Consider the following 14,790-nt stretch of genomic DNA (forward strand, 5'->3'; position numbering starts at 1 on the left):
ACCACGTGGTTCAGAAAGAGACATCACTCAGGGGTGGATCTATTAATGGAGATTCTCTATGTTCTAGTAAAGAGGAGAGAATGGAAGATAATAAAATACAGGTAGGATCTGATGAGAAACAGTCAAATGAAAAAGAGTCCTATTCAATTACATCATGTAATGGCAGACAGCTAAAAAGTAACAAGTTTTTAAAGTGCTTATATACAAATGCTAGAAGTTTAAATAATAAGACGGGTGAACTAGAGCACCTCATATTAAATGAGAATATAGATATAATATGCATCACAGAAACTTGGTGGAATGAGGATAATCAACGGGACACAGTAATACTAGGGTAAAAAATATATCAGAAGGACAGAATAGGTCATGCTCGAGTGGCACTATATGTGAAAGAAAGCATAGAATCAAATGAAGTAAAATTCTTAAATGAAACAAACTGTACCATAGAATCTCTATGGATAGTAATTCCATGCTCTAATCATAAGAATATAGCAGTAGGGATATATTACTGACCACCTGACCAGGATGGTAATAGTGACTGTGAAATGCTCAATGAGATTGGAGAGGCTATAAAAATTTAAAAAAAAACCCTCAATAATAATGGGCGATTTCAACTATCCCTATATTGTCTGGGTACATGTCACCTTAGGACAGGATGCAGAGATAAAGTTTCTTGACATCTTAGGGCAGGTCTACACTAAGGGCGGGGGTCGAACTAGGGTATGCAAGTTCAGCTACGTGAATAGCGTAGCTGAACTCTAAGTACCCTAGTTCGAACTACTTACCCATCCAGACGCCGCGGGATCAAAGTCCGTGGCTCCAAGGTTGATTCCGCCACCGCCATTTGCAGTGGTGGAGTACCAGAGTCGACCGGAGTGCACGGGGAGTTCGAACTATCGCATCCAGATTAGACGCGATAGTTCGAACTCCGAGAAGTCGAACTCACCGCGTCGACCTGGCAGGTAAGTGTAGACTAGCCCTTAAATGACTGTTTCTTGGAGCAGCTAGTCCTGGAACCCACAAAAGGAGAGGCAATTCTTGATTTAGTCCTAAATGGAGCATAGAATCTGGTCCAAGACGTGAATATAGCTGGACCGCTTGGTAATAGTGATGATAATATAATTACATTTAATGTCCCCGTGGCAGGGAAAACACCACAGCAGCCCAGCACTGTAGCATTTAATTTCAGAAAGGGGGACTACACAAAAATGAGGAGGTTATTTAAACAGAAATTAAAAGGTACAGCACCAAAAGTAAAATCCCTGCAAGCTGCATGGAAATTTTTTAAAGACACCATAATAGAGGCTCAACATAAATGTAAATACCAAATTAAAAAACAACAACAACAAAAAACATAGTAAAAGAACAAGAAAGTGCCACCATGAGTAAACAGCAAAGTAAAATAAGCAGTGATAGACAAAAAGGCATCCTTTAAAAAGTGGAAGTTAAATCCTAATGAGGAAAATAGAAAGGAGCATAAACTCTGGCAAATGAAGGGTAAAAATATAATTAAGAAGGCCAAAAAAGAATTTGAAGAACAGCTAGCCAAAGACTCAAAAAGTATTAGCAAAGTTTGTTTTAAGTACATCAGAAGCAAGAAGTCTGCTAAACAACAAGTGGGGCCACTAAATAATCAAGATGCTAAAAGAGCACTCAAGGACAATAAGGCCACTGCGCAGAAATTAAATGAATTCTTTGCATTGGTCTTCATGACTGAAGATGTGAGGGAGATTCCCAAACCTGAGACGTTCTTTTTAGGTGACATATCTGAGGAACAATTGCAGATTGAAGTGTCATTAGAGGAGGTTTTGGAACAAATTGATAAACTAAACAGTAATAAGTCACCAGGATCAGATGGTATTCACCCAAGAGCTCTGAAGGAACCCAAACATGAAATTGCAGAACTACTAATTGTAGTTTGTAATCTATCATTTAAATTCGCTTCTGTACCAAATGATTGGAGGATAGATAATGTGACAGCAATTTTTAAAAAGGTCTCCAGAGGTGATCCTGGCTATTACAGTCTGGTAAGCCTGATTTCAGTACCAGGCAAACTGGTTGAAACTATAATAAAGAACAAAATTGTCAAACACAGATGAAAGTGTCAACATGGTTTTTGTAAAGGGAAATCAAGCCTCACCAATCTACTAGAATTCATTGAGGGAGTCAACAAGCATGTAGACAAGGGGAATCTGGTGGATATAGTGTACTTGGATTTTCAGAAAGCTTTTGACAAGTTGCCTCATCAAAGGCTCTTAAGCAAACTAAGCTGTCATGGGATAAAAGGGAAGGTCTTCTCATGGATTGGTAACTGGTTAAAAATATGAAACAAAGGGTAGGAATGAATGGTCAGTTTTCAGAATGGAGAGAGGTAAATAGTGGTGTATCCCAGGGGTTAACATATTCATAAACAATCTGGTAAAAGGGGTAAACAGGTGGCGAAATTTGCAGATGATACAAAACTATTCAAGATATTTAAGTTCCAAGAAGTCTGCAATAATCTACAAAAGGATCTCTCGAAACTGGGTGACTGGGCAACAAAATGGCAGATGAAATTCAGTGTTGATAAATGCAAAGTAATGCACATTGGAAAGCAAATGCAACTCTACATATAAAATTATGGAGTCTAAATTAGCTGTTACATCTCAAGAATGATATAATTCTCTGAAAACATCCATTCAATGAGCAGCAACAGTCAAAAAAGTGAACAGAATGTTGGGAATCATTAAGAAAGGGATAATTAATAAGACAGAAAATATCATATTGCCTCCATATAAATCCATTGTATGCCCACATCTTGAATACTGTGTACAGATGTGGTCATCCCATCTCAAAAAAAGCTATATTGGACTCGGAAAAGGTACAGAAAAAAGTAGCAAAAATGATTAGGGATATGGAAGAGCTTACATATGAGGAGAGATATGAGGAGACTGGGAGGTTTCAGCTTGGAAGAGAGACAACTAAAGGGGTAATGATAGTGGTCTATAAAATGGAGTAATTAAATAAGGAAGTGTTATTTATCCTTTTTCATAACACAAGAACTAGGGGTCACCAAATGAAATTAGTAGGCAGCTCGTTGAAAGAAACAAAAGGAATTTTTTTTTTTACTTAATGCACAGTCAACCTGGGGAACTCCTTGCCAGAGGATGTTGTGAAGGCCAAGACTATAAAAAGGTTAAAAAAATATAAGTTCATGGACGATAGATCCATCTGTAGCTATTAGCCAGGATGGGCATGGATGGTGTCCCTAGCTTCTGTTTGCCAGAAGCTGGGAATGGGCAACAGGGGATGGATCACTTGATGATTACCTGTTCTGTTCATTCCCTCTGGAGCACCTGGCATTGGCCACTGTCAGAAGACAGGATACTAGACTAGATGGACCTCTGGTGTTACCGAGTAAGGCTGTTTTTATATTACCTGCTACTATAAAGAAAATCACAGAGAACCACTGTCTGTAGTTCAGAAACAACCCATTGACAGATGAACACTTGAACGAAATTGTAATCTGTTTGCTTAATTATGAACCCATGTATGCTTGTTGCAATGGGCACTTTCTTTGGTGAAAAGACCCTACAAAAAGTAAAGATGTCTAGATAGTCTAGATACATCAGGACTGGGGCCCTCTCAGTGCTGTAGAAAATCACACCTGCAGAGGTTACCCTCTAGGTCAGGGGTTGGCAACCTCTGGCATGTGGCTTGCCAGGGTAAGCACCCTGGTGGGCCGAGACAGTTTGTTTACCTGTTGCGTTGGCAGGTTCAGCTGATCGTGGCTCCCACTGGCCGCAGTTCGCCATCCCAGGCCAATGGGGGCGGCCGACCCCTGCTCTATTCAAAAACTTCTCATTCAAAAACTAAGTAAGTTTTGGTTACTTAGAGCTGGTGGGAACTTTCCAAATTTTGAATTTGACAACATATTTTGTAGAAATTTCAAACTTAGTTGAAAAAAATGGGTCAGACATTTATGCATTTTTGATGATATTTCTCCCCATTTTATGGCCAGCCCTATGCTTAATTTCACAAACTATGAGTGGTCCTGCAGAATTAAATGGGACAATTCACAGTTGATACCAGTCATCTCTGTGTTCTTAGGGAACCAGGGTGCAGTATCCAGCCTGTCTGACTCGTGAAGGACACCACCCCCCAGCCTCTGCTTGAACCAAAACTGATCAAAGGAAAGACTTACAGAAAGCAATGAAAAGGCAGTTGGAGACCTAACCCCACCCTGACAAGGGTGACAGGATTAAGGCAACTCCCCTAGCCTCATCTGCATCAAAGATGGGACAAGGAAGCATCTCCATTAGCATACAGAATGGAGAACAGAGATTCTAAGGCCTTGGCTACACTTGCAAATTTGCAGCGCTGCAGCAGGGTGTGAAAACACACCCTCTCCAGCGCTGCAAATTGTGGCGCTGCAAAGCGCCAGTGTGGTCAAAGCCCCAGCACTGGGAGCGCGGCTCCCAGCTCTGTACGTTATTCCCCAAAGGGAGGTGGAATACGGACAGCGCTGGGAGAGCTCTCCCAGCACTGGCGCTTTGACTACACTTAGCGCTTCAAAGCGCTGCCGCGGCAGCGCTTTGAAGTGCAAGTGTAGCCAAAGCCTAAGGTAAGAACCGCACTGAACTCTGATACCAGGAAAGCAGGGAAGCACTGCATTATGGGGGATCTCTGCTCCAGATGTTAATGAACCTATGTCTGCACTCACCCAGCTCAGCTGTTATCTGGCCAATTCTAGTAATTAATCCTTGATTGATATCCAAAATACTGAAGCTGCCTAATTGCATTGTGAGCTCTCTTGAAGGAACACCACCCATAGCCAGGAATGATCAGTTCCTATTGTACAGCCTAAAGAAAACCCTTGAGTCATCAGTTTACCCATAAACAAATCTAGTGTTCTCCCTTGAACCATTGTTGTTTCCCTACAAAACCCCCTACCCATGTTCAAGTAAGAGTTCTGATGCCTGGATTCAAACTCTGCATCAGTTCCACTGGGACTTCATCTTTTCCTGACTGATTGTGCTGGGGCTCTGCCTATCTCCAGCACTCAGGACCCTGAGCTACCACCATCACCTGGAAACCCTGACCAGTTCAAGCTTCATGGGGTGGTGAGACCCCAGTTCTCTCTCTTTCTCTCTCTCTCCCTCTCTGTTTTCTTTTCTACCTCAGGTATAACTTTTTAACCCTGACTTTTTTGATCAGGTATAGTTTTCTATATATGACTTTTGTCATCTTTAATAAGGTAACTGTTATGTTGGTTTACGCTCTCCTTGTGTGGTTATCACTATTATTCAATAAATAACTTTTATGGTTACGCTGGTTGCTTCCCTCCCTCTTTCTCTGAACTTTACTCTTTTGTGTTTTTGGCTTCCCCATTTACTCTGCAGCTATGCTCCTTTTACCTAAGCTAAAGATCCCTATGGCACACAAAAATACTGTGGGGTTTGCTCATCAAGTGGGTTACTACCAGAACAATTGTAACGTGAAAGTGGGGATAGGGACGTGCTGAACCTGTGACATACGAGGGTGGCCGCTTGGAAGTGCTGCTTGACTCAGAGTACTGAGTCCAGGGTCATATAAGGGTGGCAGCTTGAAAGTGCTGCTTGACCCAGTCCACTGAGAACAGGGGCATATAAGTGTGACAGCCTGGAAGTGCTGTTCGACCCAGCCTGCTCAGGCTTACTCTATTCCGGTGCTGTACCTGTGGCCTATAAGGGTGGCATCTTGGAAATCCTGCTTGACCTAGACCACTGAGTCCAGGGAGATATAAGGGGTCAGCTTGAGAGTGCTGATTGACCCAGTTCACTCAGCCTTGCTCTGTTAATATGTATGTGTGTGTGTGTGCGTAAGTGTGCATGTGTGTGCGTGTATGTGTGTGTTCATCTGATTCTGGGGCTGGAAGAGCCCAGCCCTGGGGAACCTAGGTCCTGCAGGATAGATCCACTGGGAGAGGACTTGCAGAAGAGACGAGTAGAGCTCCATATGAAAACACAAGTGACCCAAGAAGTTCATTGATAGAATTACAGAACACTCCCCCTCCCCCAGAAGAGTAACCCTAATAAATGAGCATACCCCAAAGTAATGGGCAAATCTGGTAACACAGTGTGTAAAGTTAATGATGTGTGTAAGTCTTCACAGGATCAGTGCCTAAGAACAGAAGTGACACTAGAATGGAGGAGAGGGATGCAAATCAATATATACAAAATTGATCTTTATATATATCTATTTGCAATGTTTTTCTGATAATTATAATTATCTAAAATAAGTGGCAGCTACTTTTATCTGCCCCTAAATCCATTATTAAATGGATAATAATTCAGTCATCACAGCAGAGGTGAGCCTTGTAGGGAAGGTAATGGCTTTACAGATAAGATCACAGGGATGGAGTATTCCATATATATGGAGCAGTGTGGGAGAAAGTGATAAGATGGATTTATCTAAAAGAAGGTGAAAAACAGTAACTCAACAACAGTAATAAACATAAAATGATATCAGAGCTATGCCATGGCTTAGTGTAATGTAGCAGAAAGAGAGCTTTGACATTTTCTTATCAGCACTGAGTGGCCAACAATTGCTATTTTTCTCCCTATCACCAGTAGCTATTATGTCACACTAGGATGATATCCCCATGAAGAATGTTCTGCAAGTGTCTGGGAAGACTGCGTATTTTGAACAACTGATTCTGCTCAGCTTCTGTAAAAACTGCTCTTTACTACCTGAGTAACGCACCATGCAGCATGTCTTCAGACTGCTTGGTGCTCACTCTTGCAGGTGGCATTGTGTCCGAGCAAAGAGAACTGCTTCCTACAGACAAGGTTGAATGAAGGCTGCTCTTCTCTGTTAAAAATGAATCTGGGAAGCTTCCTATATTCAGTATTTTTTTTTTCTTTTCAATAGCCTTTTACCTACCTGAAAGTTCTCTTGTCCAGTGTAGCCTTCTTATACCAACTGCTGCAATGGCCTACAATCTGCTCTAGCGCATGTTGGGAACTGGACTAGTGCATAGTTCAGGCAAGCATAAAAATGGTTTAAAGACACCTTTGCCTCTCCCCACTTCTCATCCTCTGCATGGAGCCCAGCTCAATCAGTTGGAAAGTTCTGATCTCCAAAGCCCTGAATTGATTATTTTGCCTTGGACATGTCTGAGGTGCTAGATACACAACAGTAGAACATATGATAAAGAACATTGTGGTGTCTCCTTTAATCACTGTGTCTTTACGGTGTATTTTTCTTTTTTCTTCATTCACTTTTTCTCTCTTTAATTAAATGATCAACTGATAAGAGTTAAACATGGATAAGAAACTCTTTTTAGCTGAAACCATTTAGTATATTGTACACTTGATAAATACCTAAAGAGAAGAAATTGGCAACTGTGCTTATCAGTAAACAAAAATTCCTGGACCATGACCTGTCCATGACTTGTACTATATACTTGGGCTGGGAGGCCAGAAGTGCTCTGGGAGGGGCAGTCTGGGGGTGCTGTTGGTGCTGGTGGGGAGGCTGAGTGGCGCCGCATGGCCCAGGACCCCGCTGGTGCTGGGGCAGGGCGGATGGTTGTGTGTGGCCCAGGACCCCCACTGGTGTTGGGTGGGGGGCAGGTAGCAGTGGGCAGCCTGGGACCCCTGCTCGTGCTGGGGAGAAGAAGGTTGGCGGGGCTGGCAGTTTCCCTACACAGCTCTGCACAACTCCCTGGAAGCAGCTGGAATGTTCCTGCATATCCTAGGGGGAGGGGAAGCCAGGGGGGCTCCCCGCACTGCCCCTCCCATAAGTTCCAGCTCCATAGCTCCCATTTGCTGGGAACCACAGCCAAAGGGATCTGCAGAGGCAGCGCCTGCAGGTGCGGGAAAAGCATGGAGTCCTTTGACCCCTCCACCTAGGAGCTGCAGGGACATGCTGGCCACTTCCGGGGAGACCCCAAAGGTAAGCATTGCCCCGCACCCCAACCCTCAGTTTTGAGCCCCCTCCCACACCCTAATTGTCCCAGCAGTGGCTGGTGTGATTTGCTCCAGGGCTGCCTGATCTGCTCGGGCAGCCCCAAGCCACCCACACTGGCCACTGCAGAAGTCATGAAAGTTACAGAAAGTCACGGAATCCATGACCTCTGTGACAGACATGCATCCTTATTCATAAAATGATCCTCTGGACTTTGTTCAGCCAAAACTCCCATTGATTTTCTGGGAGTTTTGCATTTGCAAATACAGCAGGGTTGGACTCCATTTGAAAAGTACTTTTTAGCTCTCTTAAGCATATGTCTAATTTTTAGGACATGCGTAGTCTCACTGAAACCAATGATACACAAAAATGAGGCTATTCGTGTGGGAGGCTAAGGCCTGATCTACGCTATGAGGTTAGGTCAAATTATGCTGCGTTAGGTTGATTTTTTTAATGAATGCTTCTACACAACCAACCCCGTTCCGCTGACCTAAAGGGCTCTTAAAATCGACTGCTGTACTCCTCCCCGATGAGGGGAGTAGCACTAATATCATAGAATCATAGACTATCAGGGTTGGAAGGAACCTCAGGAGGTCTCTAGTACAATGCCCTGCTCAAAGCAGGACCAATCCCCAATTAAATCATCCCAGCCAGGGCTTTGTCAAGCTGGGCCTTAAAAACCTCTAAGGAAGAAGATTCCACCACCTCCCTAGGTAACCCATTCCAGTGCTTCACCGCCCTCCTAGTGAAAAACTTTTTCCTAATAGCCAACCTAAACCTCCCCCTCTGCAACTTGAGACCATTACTCCTTGTTCTGTCATCTTCTACCACTGAGAACAGTCTAGATCCATCCTCTTTGGAACCCCCTTTCAGGTAGTTGAAAGCAGCTATCAAATCCCCCTTCATTCTTCTCTTCTGCAGACTAAATAATCCCAGTTTCCTCAGCCTCACCTCATAAATCATGTGCTTCAGTCCCCTAATCATTTTCCTTGCCCTCTGCTGGACTCTTTCCATTTTTTCCACATCCTTCTTGCAATGTGGGGCCCAAAACTGGACACAGTACTCCAGATGAGGCCTCACCAATGTCAAATAGAGGGGAATGATCACGTCCCTCGATCTGCTGGCAATGCCCCTACTTATACAGCCCCAAATGCCATTAGCCTTCTTGGCAACAAGGGCACACTGTTGACACATATCCAGCTTCTCGTCCACTGTAACCCCCAGGTCCTTTTCTGCAGAACTGCTTCCTAGTCACTCAGTCCCTCGTCTGTAGCAGTGCATGGGATTCTTCCCTCCTAAGTGCAGGACTCTGCACTTGTCCTTGATGAACCTTATCAGATTTCTTTTGGCCCAATCCTCTAATTTGTCTAGGTCCCTCTGTATCCTATCCCTACCCTCCAGTGTATCTACCACTCCTCCCTGTTTAGTGTCATCTGCAAACTTGCTGAGGGTGCAATCCACACCATCCTCCAGATCATTAATGTAGATATTGAAAAAAAACGGCCCCAGGACCAACCCTTGGGGCACTCCGCTTGATGCTGACTGCCTACTAGACATGGAGACTGTTGACCCCAATGATCTATCCAGCTTATAGTCCATTCACCCAGCCCATCCTTCTTTAAATTGCTGGCAAGAATACTGTGGGAGACCATATCCAAAGCTTTGCTAAAGTCAAGGAATAACACGTCCACTGCTTTCCCCTCATCCACAGAGGCAGTTATCTCATCATAGAAGGCAATTAGATTAGTCAGGCATGACTTGCCCTTGGTGAATCCTTGCTGACTGTTTCTGATCACTTTTCTCTTCTCGGAGTGCTTCAGAATTGATTCCTTGAGGACCTGATCCATGATTCTTTCCAGGGACTGAGGTGAGGCTGACTGGACTGTAGTTCACTGGATCCTCCTTTTTCCCTTTTTTAAAGATGGGCACTACATTAGCCTTTTTCCAGTCATCAGGTACCATCCCTGATTGCCATGAGTTTTTAAAGATAATGGCCAATGGCTCTGCAATCACATCCGCCAACTCATTTAGCACCCTCGGACACAGTGCATTCAGCCCCATGGACTAGTGCTCATCCAGGTTTTCTAAACAATCCTGAACCACTTCTTTCTCTGCAGAGGGTTGATTGCCTCCTTCCCATACTATTGGCATTTCAACATCCCCAATGGTAATTTTCCAGTCTGGGAAGAAAGATCCTTCTTGCAGCTTTACGAACGGCCCTTAGTTCCAAAAGACACAAGCATCATGCACCTTTCCCAACCATCCCACGTTGATGTTGGTGAAACGGCCCTTGTGATCCATCAGTGCTTGCAACATCATTGAGAAATACCCCTTGCAGTTTATGTGATCTTTGGCAAGGTGGTCTGGTGCCAAGTTAGAGATATGCATTCCATCTATCACCTCACCACTGTTAGGGAACTTCATTGCAGCAAAGTCATCCACTATGCCCTGCACATTTCCCAGAGTCACTGCCCTTCTTAGAAGAATGGTATTGATTGACCTGGCTACTTGGATCACGGCAGCCCCCACAGTAGATTTGCCCACTATGAATTGATTCCCGACTGACAGGTAGCAGTCAGGCGTTGCAAGTTTCTACAGGGCTATCACCACTTGCTTCTCAACTGTCAGGGCAAGTCTCGTCTTGGTATTCCTGCGCTTCAGGGTGGGGGAAAGCAACTCACACTGTTCCATGAAAGTGGCCTTATGCATGCAAAAGTTTTGTAGCCACTGGGAATCATCCCATACCTGCAACACTATGCAATCCCACCAGTCTGTGCTTGTTTGCCGGGCCCAGAATTGGCGTTCCACTGTATTAACATGCCCCAGTGACGTCATGATATCCCAATTGCCACATCCCGTGCTTTCAGGAACTTCTGTGTCCATGTCCTCCTCACAATCTTCCTCATGCTGGCGGCTCCTAGCTAGGCCCTGCACATACTGCAGGATAATGCACAAAGTGTCTGCAATGCTCACAAAAGCAATGTGCAGCTGAGCGGGCTCCATGCTTGCCATGCTATGGCATCTGCATGGATAACCCAGGGAAAAAGGCACTAAATGATTGTTTGCCGTTGCTTTCAAGGAGGAAGGGAGGGAGGGGAGACTGACAATATGTACCCAAAACCACCTGTGACAATATTTTTGCCCCATCAGGCACTGGGATCTTAACCCAGAATTCCAATGGACAGTGGAGACTGTGGGATAAATACCCACAGTGCACCACTCCTTGAGTCGATGCTAGCCACAGTATTGAGGAGGCACTCCACAAACCTAATGTGCTTAGTGGGAACATGCGCGATCAACTGTATAAAATCAGTTGCTAAAGATTGACTTCTATAAAATTGACCTAATTTCATAATGTAGACATGCCCTAAGGGTCTAGTAATGTTTCAATACTAATACTGTTTAAAAATAATTTGGTGGTGGTGGTGGTGGCTTTTTGAAGGAAGGGGTTTAGGAGGAGAGGATAGGGACTCCCAGGAACCTCCTGGAAAAAAAACAAATAAACAAACAAAAGCCATGAGTCCCTACTGTGATGTCACAGAAGGTGTTTCCATTATGGGGGACAAAAACAGCATCTCTTCTGCCATGTGGTTCAAAGGGACAGCCAACTATAGGGAATAAAGAACCTAGGGTAGCATTTGGAAGAAGGAATGAAGAAGTTCAGAGGCTAGGCCATTTTAGCCATAGCATAGTCCAACACCCCTCCCTACTCCAGCGAAGCAAGTCTTTTAGAGTGTGCCTGTTCCCTCCTTTCTAGTTTGGTATTATGGATTGGGCCACTAATATCAGGGCCATTTAATGCAGAAATTTGGTGGAGGAATTTTCTGATCTTACATATGCCTGCCACCATGCAGAGAACCCTACAGAAGAAACTGGAGTCAGATTTGGATTCCAGTTGCAAAAAGGCTGAGAACAACTGAAGTAGATAATCTAGCATATGTATTCAATCACCAAGGCTGAAATCCATGAAGGGATTTAGGTGTTGCAATGCCAAGCATCACAGTGGCTAACTTTGAGGTGCTTAGAAAATCAGAGGAACAATGCTGCAATCCACAAAGCCAAGTTATGTGCCTAAACTCTCTGTACAAAGAATAGGGAGAGATAGGCATCTAAGAATGGGATCCACAAAAACTAGCATACTAGCTGATGGGAGACACTAACGCTGTAAGCCCAACCCCTTTCTCAGAGATTGACACTTCAGTCCAAGCTGTAAGGGGGTGCTTAGTTTTCCTAGTGATCCATTTATGGGAACCCTTCTCCTGGTTTAGGCTCTTACATAATTGCTTGGGGAACGAGTTAGACACCTGTCTCATTCCAGGAGGTGCTGCTGCCCACCTCATAACTTTTAGCCCAATGGTCAGAGTACTCACCTGGGATGTGGGAGATCCACATTTAATTCCTCTTTCCCTACAAGAGAGGGAGAAAGAAGACCCCTGGTTCAGATCTTCTCTCACAAGAGATTGGTCTAACAACTGGGCTCTGGGATATTCTGATGCAGTGTCCCTCAATCTCTCTTGTTTAAGGTATTCCACTGTGGATAAATAAAGAGCAACAGGAACAGAAGGACTTGACCCTGGGTCTCCTGCCCTCAGTTGGGTTCCCCTAACTCAACTGAACTACTTTCTCTTTCTTGCTCTATTACTCTCATTATTTATCCACAGTGGATCAGTGTCAGCAGGAAAGATTGAGGAACCCCACATTAGAACATCCCATAGACCTGTGCTTGGAGCCCTCTTTCAAGAGATAGGATACTCCTGTTGAAATCTTTTTTCCCTCTCTATTGGGGATGGGGGAATTGAAACCTGGACTTCCACATCCCAGATGAGTACTGGAACAACCTCCTCACTTGAATGGGGCCCAATCCTGTATGTGTGCTATTGGATTGTGCCCCTTGGGCAAGTAAGGCAGCTGAATGCCTTTCTTCCCCTGGTTTGTGAATCACTCTGAAATTAGACATCCAGATGCCTGGAATGAGGCACTTGTGTGCAAAACCTTGGGCACTGAGGGAATTTTTACTTTGGAAAATGTAGGTGCCAATGAGTTTAGGCACCTACGGGGTTTGGCAGAAGTTTGGTGCATCACAAATGGGAGACTTAAGCCTTATCTACACCTAAAACATAGGTCTAATTATATCTTTCAGGGCTGTGAAAAACTGTTCATTAATGCTAATTTCTTACTTGACAAAAGAGGGTAACTGTAAAGAAAGAGCATTTTCTTACACAGTCAGGATGAAACAAAATATGACAGGCCAAATCAGGTTATGTCACTGCATTTATCATGAGAAAAACTAGCATACCTCTGTATTGTATACAGTGTTGTTGTAGCTGTGTTGGTCCCAGGATATTGGAGATTCAAGACCAACTTTGTTTGGTGAGAGAGACAAGCTTTCTAGCTTATGCAGAGCTCTTCTTCAGGTCAAGAAGAGCTCTGTGTAAGCTTCTCTCTCTCTCACCAACAGAAGTTGGTCCCATAAAAGATATTACCTCCCCAACCTTATACTTCAGTACTGACTTTCTGATGTAGAACATCATACATGTATCCAATTCATTCAGTAGCATACATTTCTTCTAGTAGCTTTATAGAAGTGTGGTTATAATGGCTGTTATATGTATTACAAAAATCTTTGAAAAATTAAATAATTCCTTTCTGAAAAATAGCCAGAAGTTATAGCTACAGTCACATTAATACTAAGGACTACATTCTACAAACACATATGTGTCTGCACAGGTGTAAACCCAGCAGCTACAGCATGTTATTAAATTAATACACTGAAACAATCGCTGCTACATACTGGTAAGCAAAGCTCTAGTTATATTTCAAATGAATTAATAGTCGGAGTGTTAGGTTATACTGCAACATAATGTTCTCTATCTCTATTTTAAAATGTTGTACATTAAATTTTTGCCCTATTAGTCCCTTATCTTTGCATGCTCTGTAAATATGTATCTTGCAATCTCATCGGACAATTCAGTTGGTTTGGATTGTTAGGAGGCAAAGCAAAAGTGGCCCACAGAAGGTCAGAAGTATCTTGAATGTCAAACCAAAGGTCAACAGAGCTTGACTGTGAATACTGAAGTATAACCAGATTTCTAAAAGCCTGACTCTCTAACACTTCAGGGCTTTATTGAAATCATTTGAATTTGAAACAAATTTTAGTAGTAATTATAGAAGTATAAGGGTAGTATTATAAAAACTCTCTTCTGTGGATTACTGGATATACACTCTTCATGGGGTTACCATATCCCACATTGGATTAGATGGGGAAGGGGTGCATTTCCTGCAAAGGCAGCCTGACAAAGGTTTGCCCTGTCTCTCAGAAACTGCTGTGCTTTCTAATTAAGGAAAGAGTTTCCACCTGAGCACAGGAAAACAGGTACTTATCTTAAGAGGAAACAGCTTTTACTCTGCTTGGGAAAAAAAGAGCACTATGCTGTTTTTTAAAGACATGAGAGTTAAACAGATTGTAGAACTGAATGGGAGGAAAGGCCTGGAGTTCCTGAGAAAGGGCTATGTTAAACTGGGACTTGTGTGAGTAAATTTGTTAATTTTATTTCTTCTTTTAGTTGTCCTTTGCCAAGAAGCGGGCAAGCCAACTTGTATAGGAAGTAACCTGGAAGAGGAAAAAAAAAACCACTGGTGTCATTTTGAGGCTGAAGCAGATGGCTGCTTCATTAGTTATGACATTGGGACTGGAGCCTGAGGTAGAGGGGAGACATGGCCTCCTGTTCACCTTAGTGGTGCTTTCTAAAGGGGGGTGACTAAGTATCTTTCAGCTAAGGGGTGAAGTCTTATTGGCAGAGCTATGGCAGTGAAGGTTTGACTGGCTTTTTGGAGCGGGGGGAAGGGGATTTTTGTATCCTGGAA

Source organism: Mauremys reevesii, linkage group 1, assembly GCF_016161935.1.
Source record: "Mauremys reevesii isolate NIE-2019 linkage group 1, ASM1616193v1, whole genome shotgun sequence".
In the NCBI taxonomy this organism is placed as follows: domain Eukaryota; kingdom Metazoa; phylum Chordata; order Testudines; family Geoemydidae; genus Mauremys; species Mauremys reevesii.